Raw genomic sequence first — 10160 nt, 5'->3', positions numbered from 1 at the left:
TTGGACCCAGTACAGATCCCTGAGGCACACCACTAGTCACCGGCCTCCAACCTGACAAATAGTTATCCACCACTACTCTCTGGCATCTCCCATCCAGCCACTGTTGAATCCATTTTACTACTTCAATATTAATACCTAATGATTGAACCTTCCTAACTGACCTTCCATGCAGAACCTTGTCAAAGGCCTTACTGAAGTCCATATAGACAACATCCACTGCTTTACCCTCGTCAACCTTCCTCTTAACCTCTTCAAAAAATTCAATAAGATTTGTCAAACATGACCTTCCACGCACAAATCCATGTTGACTGTTCCTAATCAGACCCTGTCTATCCAGATAATTATATATACCATCTCTAAGAATACTTTCCATTAATTTACCCACCACTGACATCAAATTGACAGGCCTATAATTGCTAGGTTTACTCTTAGAACCCTTCTTAAACAATGGAACAACATGAGCAATATGCCAATCCTCCAGCACCATCCCCGTTTCTAATGACATTTAAAATATTTCTGTCAGAGCCCCTGCTATATATAGGTCAGGTGATGGAGTTATGTGTTGGGGAGCACTTCAGGCCCAGTGATCACAATGCCATTAGTTTCAATATAATTATGGAGAAGGACAGGACTGGACCCAGGGTTGAGATTTTTGATTGGAGAAAGGCTAACTTTGAGGCGATGTGAAAGGATTTAGAGAGAGTGGATTGGGACAATTTGTTTTATGGGAAGGATGTAATAGAGAAATGGCGGTCATTTAAAGGTGAGATTTTGAGGGTACAGAATCTTTATGTTCCTGTTAGGTTGAAAGGAAGGGTTAAAAGTTTGAGAGAGCCATGGTTTTCAAGGGATATTGGAAACGGTTCGGAAAAAGAGGGAGATCTACAATAAATATAGGCAGCATGGAGTAAATGAGGTGCTCGAGGGACATGAAGAATCTAAGAAGAATCTTAAGAAAGAAATTAGGAAAGCTAAAAGAAGATATGAGGTTGCTTTGGCAAGTAAGGTGAAAATAAATTCAAAGGGTTCCTACAGTTATATTAATAACAAAAGGATAGTGAGGGATAAAATTGGTCCTTTAGAGAATCAGAGTGGACAGCTATGTGTGGAGCTGAAAGAGATGGGGGAGATTTTGAACCATTTCTTTTCTTCGGTATTCACTAAGGAGAAGGATTTTGAATTGTGTAAGGTAAGGGAAACAAGTAGGGAAGTTATGGAAACTATGACGATTAAAGAGGAGGAAGTACTGGCGCTTTTAAGGAATATAAAAATGGATAAATTTCCAGGTCCTGAAGGATATTCCCTAGAACCTTGAGGGAGGTTAGTGTAGAAATAGCATCTGAAATAGAGTCCCCTTTCTTTATGAAACCTACAATGTTCTGCAATCAATAATGGTTTTGGTTCTAAATATTTCTGTATTACCTTCACGATATCAGTAAAGCTAATTTGGGCCAGTTTGGTTGGAGCAGTTAAACTTGTAAGCAAACTGTGTGCCTTTAAACCCAATGCACTCAGCAAAACTGGTACTTGTTTCTCATTGGATATTCCGTTTGCTTTAAAATATTACTCAATTTGCTTAGTATAGAATATCCAGTTATCTCTTGTTCAATTGAACACATCTATCTTCCCAATGTAGTCAGCCATTTCTACTTATGATGATTATCACCTGGTACTTACTGTTTATGAACCTATGACGTTGTCCATTTTCTGCCTTTTTTTAACCCTTGATTGTCTCTGTCCCTTCCTAAAGAAGCATGCGCTGAATTTTTATTTCTATTTGACTGACTCTGCTTTTTTAAACACTTGAAAATCCCACTACACTTCAACAAATAGGTAGTTGCCTTGGGTTTGTTTAACACTTCCTCATCACTCCAAAACATAAAAACTAATTGAAAGGGAAAGGGAAAAAAACCCAAGATAGTCCAGAATGGCATCTAGTTTCATCTTTACGTCAAGCAAGGCTCATGCTTAAGACCATAAGACATAGGAGCAGAATTAGGCTATTCCGCTCATCAAGTCCGCTCTGCCATTCCATCATGGCCGATCCCGGATCCCGGATCCTGCTCAACCACATATTCTCGCCATATTCTTTGATGCCCTGACTGATCAGGAAACTATCAACTTCCGCCTTAAATATACCCAAGTATTTGGCCAACATTCCACAGATTCACTAGTCTCTGGCTAAAAGAATTCCTAATACGATCTGGGTTATACACAACATCCAGTCTAAGATAGCCTTTCTCTGAGTAGGCTGAAGTATAAGCAGATCTAAAAAGCCATCTCAGAGGCATTCAATAAACTCCCTCTCTTGTGATCTGACATCAACCTGATTTTCCCAATTCCCTTGCATATTGAAGACCCCTATTACAATTGTGTCACTACCCTTATTACGTGCCTTTTCCAGCTTCCTCTGCAGTCTCAACCCCGCATCTTGGTTACAATTTGGAGGCTGATATATCATTTCCGTAATTGTATTTTTCACCTTTGCACCCACAAAGATTCAACATTCTCTGACCCTATGTCACGTCTTTTATCTCTCTTCAACAGACCCATATCACCGCCTACGCCTTCCTGCCTGTCTGTTTGACACAAAGTGTATCCTGTGATGTTAAGCTCCAACTATGGGCACCTTTCAAACACGACTCAGTGATGCCCACAACGTCGTACTGACCAATCTCTAATTGCACCATGCATTTGTTCACCTTATTCTGAATACTACATGCATTTAAATATAACACCTTCAGTCCTGCATTCTTCATGCTTTTGAATTTTGCCTCTGTGGTACAATTTAACTCTGCACTGTCTGCATTTATACTCAATCATTGGCGTGTCCTTCCTTACGTTCATGTTACACCCATCATCTACTTCTAAACCTGTTGGCTCATCCTCAACTCTATCATCCTGGTTCCGACCCCCCTGCCATATTATTTTAAACCACTCCCAATAGCTCTAGTAAACCTGTCTGCAAGAATATTGGTCCCCTTCAAATTCAAGTGCAACCCATCCCTTTTGTACAGGTCACACCTGCCCCGGAGGAGGTTCCAGTGATTGAGAAGTCTGAATCCCTGCCCCCTGCTCCAATTCTTCAGCCACGCATTTATCTGCCACCTCATTCTATTCCTATCCTCACTGTTGTGTGGCACAGGCAGCGATCCGAGATTACTATCCTTGAGGTCCTGATGCTCAGCTTCCTTCCTAACTCCTTGTATTCTGTTCACAGGACCCCCCTTCCCTTTTTCTACCTATGTACCACGACTTCTGGCTGCTCACCCTCCCTCTTCAGGATATTGTGGACGCATTCAGAAACACTGAGAGGCTAACTACCATCCATGTTGCTTTTTCATGTCCACAGAATCACCTATCTGTCCCCCTAATTATCGAGTTCCCTATTACTGCTGCCATCCTCAGTTCCTTGCCCTTTTGAGCCACTGGACTAGACTCAGTGCCGGATGCATGACCACTGTTGCTTCCCCCAGGTAGGTCACCCCACCCAACAGTACTTACTGTAGAGGACTCGGCCACAGGGGTGCTCTCCACTACCTGATGTACTCCCTTCTCTCTCTGACAGTCACCCATTTATCAATCTCCTGCAGCCTTGGGGTGACTACCTCCCTGTAGCTCCTGTCTATCACCTCTTCACTTTCTGTAACAAGCCGAAGGTCATCGAGCTCTGTTTCCTTAAAATGGTCTCTAAGGAGCTGCATCTCGATGCACCTGGCATCAGTGTGGCCATCGAGGAGGTTGACACCCAGAACAGAACACAGGCTTTGTAGACATAACTGCAATCCTCTCAAGAGTTAAACAAGAGAAAAGAAATAAGAAATAAGGAATGAACTTACCTACTTACCTTGCCTCTGCCTGTTCTTGCTGAAGTCCTGTTGAGCCAAAGCCTCACTAGTCTGACTGACACTGCTCCCACAATGTCTGCTCCGCTAGATGGTACCCCTCTTTTATGAAGACTGGGTTTTTAAAGCTCTTTGCCAGACTTGTTCAGGAAAGCTACTACTGCGTCTGCACAGCACTCCATTAAAAACCTCCCATTGTAAAAATTTCCTGCTTTTTAAAGCTGTTCACCAGACCTGCGTGGGAATGTTTCTACTGTGTTTGCACAATACTCCAATCAAAGCCTCGGTTGAAAAAACCTCCTGCTTTTTAAAGCCCTTCACCAGACTTACACAGGAACACTTCTACGTGTCTGCACAGTACTCCAGTCAAAGCCATTATAACGTGGTAGCGTGATGACGTATGCCATTCACATACTTATACATATAACTTATAATGAATTATTTAAACAACAAAGAATGCTTAATCACACAATATATTTACAATATTATTGGAATATTAAAAACACAACTGTGAGAAATGAGTCCGTGGAGGGGAGGCCAGTTTTTGTGATGTGCCAACATATAGCTGTCAGTATATAGCACATACCTGACAAACAATGCTTCTACATACATGGTTTGTGCAGTAGCTTACTTGGGAGATTTTAAACTGAGAAACCCCCCATGAAAGAAACCAGACACATCAAAAGAAACACATCTGCATTCTAGTTTTCGAAACAGTGTCAACTATTTACTGCTCAGAATAAAACTTGGATCAGTCTACGTCAGTTTGTTGGCACTAGTTATAAGAGTGCCAGTTATAGTGTAGGCACCCATTTTAGTTTGGCATTTATAAAATTGTGGAATTTAGCAAAAAAAGTTAAGCATTTCATAAGCAAAATGGCTCAAAAATGAAATTGCAACTTGAAATCTTGTGCTGCACTCTTCTCTTGCATCTGGAATGCAAAAGTTAAATCAGTTAAAACTGCACAGTGGTAGATAAACAGTGCAAGTGGAGAAAAAGAATTTATTTTTGGGGACTCTGCACCAGAGCTAAAACAGTTTGCTTTGCTGTTGCCTAAAAATGTCCTTTAATTTGTCTTCAGAGAAATGCAAAGAATTATGTGCCTGTTTTTGAATTGGTGAGGGATAGTGCTTAAACCTGAAACATTACCATTTGTGTATCAGCTGCAGCTTAGCTCACTGCTAAAATGAAAGCACCCGGTAACAAGTTTATTAAAATCCTCTCAACTTGGTTTTGATGTAAATCTATTTGATCTTTGTGTAGAATGTTTGTGTGTTAAGCAAGCTGATATGGTGACCACTTGGAGATCAACAGTATGCTTCAGGAAACCCAAATCTTTCGTAGAGGCCACTTGAATTTTAATGGATGGTGTAAATTTAGGCATTTAAAATTCCAGAGACTACTTTCTGTGAGAATGATAAGGATCTTCAAAATGACATGGATGATCTGAAGAATGAAAGTGGCTAATGGCAAGGTACATGTTAGCTCGGAAGTCTGATGTCACCATTAAGCACCTACTTGGGCACAGAAAATAATGAGGTTAAAAAGAAGGTCAAAAAGGAAACAACACTACATTTTCAATATGTAAATGCTATTCTTGATCCAGGAAACCAAAACAGCACCTCAGTAAGAAATAGATTTTATCACTGCTGGAGAAATTATAGGGCTACACGAGGGACTGAGTTATAGAGAAAGGTTTAGCAGGCTGGGTCTTTGTTCATTTGAGCAAAGGAGAATGAGGGGTGATCCTACAGAGCTGTATAAAATTATGAGGGCATGCAGATAGGGTGAATGTGCCCAGTCTGTCTCCCAGAGTTGGGGGTATCAAGAATTAGAGGACATAGGTTTAAGGTGGGGGGGGGGGGGTGGGGGAGAGATTTAATAGGAACCAGAGAGACAACCTTTCTCCCAGACAGTGCATGTAACGAACTGCCAGAGGAAGTGTTTGAAGGAGTTGTACTGACAATATTTAAAAGGTACTTTATTCAGGGTCAAGGATAGAACAGGTTTAGAAGCATATAGGCTGAACATTGGCACATGGGATTAATTTAGGTGGGAATCTTGGTTGACATGGACACTCTGGGCGAAAGGGCCTATTTCTGTGCTGCACGACTCTACGGAAATGTATAAAGGAACTTACTAATATCCACCAGGTCATGCCCTTGCGTGCAACTTAACACCTGTAAGCAAGGGACAGGATATCGGAGCCCCTCAAGCTGCACCACCCAGCAACTTCCAACAACCCTGATTTAAACATAGCCTAATCATGGAATAATTTACATTGACCAAATAATCTACCCAGCGTGTCTTTGGACCATGGGAGGAAACTGGAAAGCCTGGAGAAATCCCTCACTTTCCACAGGAAGGACGTACAGAGCTGTGGAGAAGCAGCTGTTCTTAAGACTGGATGCTTAGATTTCAAACTCCTCGTATTTTCTCCCAGAAGGTGAAGAGTGGAAAGGGAATGGATAGGGTGGTACGCATAATTTGCCATACAGGTAGCCTTCCTGAAGCAGCACACCTTGAATTGAAAATCAACAAAATGGAAGGAAGTGACGAGCTTGTGGTGGTCTGGGCTATGGCGTTTACCACTCTCTGTAGGTTCCATTGGCTACACCAGGCTGAGAGGCAACCTGCTCTATATACTTTCTGTAATGCTTTTGTAGAAGTGTGAGAGAATCCTTGTGAACATAGCCATATATTTGAAACTTACAAGTTGACCTGCCCATGTTGAAATAAAATGATTATTCTACTGGCTGATTTCTCATGGCAATGTTTTACACTCGATGACCTATGGATGTTACAAGTCAGGGATTACTAAATCATCTGAAAATCAGTCAGGAAAAGTACCTGCAGCAGAATCATAAAGGAAAAATTCAGCGACTTCATTTCTGAATTAGGGGAACAGCACCTCTTATTCCATTTTGGCAGTCTCCAACCAGAGGCACAAATAACAACTTCTCTAACTTCCAGGACGTGTTCCCCTCTGTGCCCCTTTCCCCCTTTCCTCTTTTCTTCCTCCTTCTGATCCCACCAGCCCCCATCACCTTCTCTCTGTCCTTTTCCCCCCTCTCTCCAGCTGCCCATCCCACTAGCTTCTCTCCCATGCTCCTCCTCCTTTCAGACTCATTCATCTTGAGCCTTTTGTTACTTCCAGAAGTCCAGCTTCTGACATAATTCCCACTCTTCTCCCTCCATCACTCACCTGCCTATCACCCCCTCCTCCCTCCACTTGATCCACTTGTCATCTTGTATCCCAACCTTCCTTTCACTTTTGTTTTGTACTGGCTATCTTCTCTCTTTCTTTCAGTCCAGATGAAGGGTCCTTATCTCAAACATTGACTGTCAATTTCTTTCTATGATGCCTGACCTACTGAGTTCCTCCAGTGCTTTGTTGCTACACATTCCAGTATCTGTAGTCTCCTGCGTCTTCTACAGATTTCTACATTTCCATAAATTTCTACAGATGTATAGTGGAAAAACATTCTGACTGGCTCCATCATCGCCTGAAATGGAGGCACCAATGCACAGGATCGAAAGAGGCTACAGAGGGATGTGGATTACAGCCATAGACCACTTCACCATTGAGGACGTATTCAAAAGGCGGTGCCTCAAGGTGACAGCATCCATTATTAAGGTCCTTCACAATCCAGGACATGCCCTCTTTTCATTACTACCATCAGCAGGAAGGGACAGGAGCCAGCAGAGGCACACTCAATGTTTTGGAAACAGCTTCATCTCCCTTGTTGTCAGATTTCTGAATGGTCCATTAACCCATGGACATTACCTCACTCTTCCTACTTTGTACTATTTATTTTTATTGTAACCTGTCACTTCGTATGTATTGCACTGTACTGCTGTCACAAAATAACAAACTTCACAACGTATGTCAGTGATAATAAACCTGATTCAGATTCTGATAGCTGAACCTTTCCACTCAGATTATTCCCTCGGTTATCTTGAGTCGAAGTCATAAATGACATTTCTAGCTGTTGTGATGATGGCAGTTATTATTTTATACTGTTCACCTCCCTTTAACCACAGCACCACCACACTAATAGCTGTACTTCTGTATTTCTTTAAAATACCATTCTAACAGGCAGTGGTCACACTTAAACCATTTGATTCCCCACATTGTCTTGTCTCACATCTCATTTCCCCTGCTTTGCTTTGAAAACTGACAATTCTGAGGAAGGGCCAAGGTAAATTTGTTATATAAGTATCATATACTACCACGAGATTCATTTGCTTGCAGGAACTAGAATTTATGAGAACTATATATGAACAGAGACTGATAAACAACCAATGTGCTAAAGAAGATAAAATCATGCAAATAGATAAATACAGAGTACAAGCATTGCAGATTCATTGCAGGTGAGACGGTGGATTGTAGAATCACTTCAGAGTTGAGGTGAGTGAAGTTATCCATGCTGAAATCCCTGATGGTTCTAGGATAATTACTATTCCCAGAATTGCGAGAACAGAGCAAGGCTTGGATGGTGGGGTTCCTCGATGATAGAGGTGTTGGCCAGAAAGGACGACAGTCTACAAATCAGTGAATTCAAATGAATCAAGCACGGTGGAAGTCGACAGACTAATTGTCTTTGTTCTTGTCGCGTGCTTGGGGATGGAGGCTGCCATTTTGTGAAGACACTTTATTCTCCATTTTGAGAGCTTGACATGCTGGGCTTGATCAATGTTTCAAAGACACAATGATACTTCAGATAATCTGTTGGACTGGAGATCATTTCCAAATAAGAAGTTATTTGTGAGGTGTTCTTTGGTTGGATATAATATGCAGGTTTGTGAACGTTGGGGTTGGTGCCTGCCTGGAGTGATTCGAGCTTGTTGCTGATCAAGAACAAAGAGCCAATAACAAGGTGTTAAAGGACAGACACATGACCTTTGGCCAATGACACAGGAATGCGATACTAGAATTGATAAGGAATGGATATAAAAGTAGATGCTTTGTGTGTGCTGGCAATGGTAACTTCAAAGAATAACCATCTCAGTTACAAGAGTGAAACGCATGGTGAGTGAATCGGGACAACGAGGAACACCTGGCCAACGTAGACTCCTTTGCCCAGTTAATACTGTTGCTATTCTTTGACTATTCAGGAGTGTCACGGATACTTAGTGGGTGTGCACACAAGGTATTCAGCATGTGAATTCACGTACTTGTTAGTTTAAACAGTAAAGGTACTTGTCAGTAAACACAGATCTCTCTGTGCCTCACCAAGAGGTATTTTTTCCCCCACGGAGGCTGCTTTCTTGTGGCAGCATTCCTTGTAGAAGTGCTCAATGGTGGAGAGTGCATTGCCTGTGATGGATTACCACTTTCTTAAACTTTTCCGTTCCTCGATATTGGTGTTTCCATACCAGGATATGATGCTTTCTCTCCACTCTGCTTCTATAGAATTTTGACAAAGTTTTAGATGATGTGCCCAATTTATGCAGTCTTCTACAAAAGCAGAGGCTCTGTTTTGTCTCTTTGTGATGGCACTTATGTGCTTGTCCTAGGACTGATTCTCTGATATGATAAGGCCAAGAATATCCACCTCTGATCTCCTATTGAGGACTGGCTTATGGACTTCCAGTTTCTTCCTCCTGTAGTCAATAATCAGCTCTTTGGTTTTGCTGACATTGAGTGAGTTATTGTTGTGGCACCATTCCACCAGATTTGTCACCCACATAAAACATTTTCCACCCCACCTCCCTTGATTCCAGGCTCCACTCTTCCTTCCTATCAGATTCCATCAGCAGCTCTATCACTTCCACCAATCACTTAGTTCCTGTTGTTATTTCTTTCTTCCTCCATCTGCCTATCACCCCTCATCACCCAAGTCCACCCATCACTAGCCAGTTCTTGTTGCACCCATTCCCCTCAACCGTTTATACTCTTTCAGTCCAGATGAAGGGTATTGACCTGTAGTATTGACTGCTCATTTCCCTCCACTGCAGCTGCCTGACCCACTGAATTCTTCTATAGTCTGTTTTATTTTGCTGCGGATTTCACTATTTCCAGTCTCGTGTCTCTTTAAATATAGACTATTTTTCTTTTGATAAATGCTGGTTGACTGGTTGAGATCTTCCAGCTTTTATGTATTTTTATTAGTTCTCTTTTTCTGTTGTTCAGCTGAGTGGAACTCCAAATACCTTCTCATCCATAACGGCACCACAGGATATACTAAACCTGTTTTACCTTCTACAGGTACACTGTTACCTCAGTGACCTCTCCACAATCTATTCTGTTTGCTCTAACAAACTTCTTGAATGGAAAAGTCTACAAAAAGTAGTGGATACAGCCCAGTTCA

Source organism: Hypanus sabinus, chromosome 6 (assembly GCF_030144855.1).
Source record: "Hypanus sabinus isolate sHypSab1 chromosome 6, sHypSab1.hap1, whole genome shotgun sequence".
Lineage (NCBI taxonomy): Eukaryota > Metazoa > Chordata > Chondrichthyes > Myliobatiformes > Dasyatidae > Hypanus > Hypanus sabinus.
Note: the sequence above shows the minus strand (reverse complement) of the source record.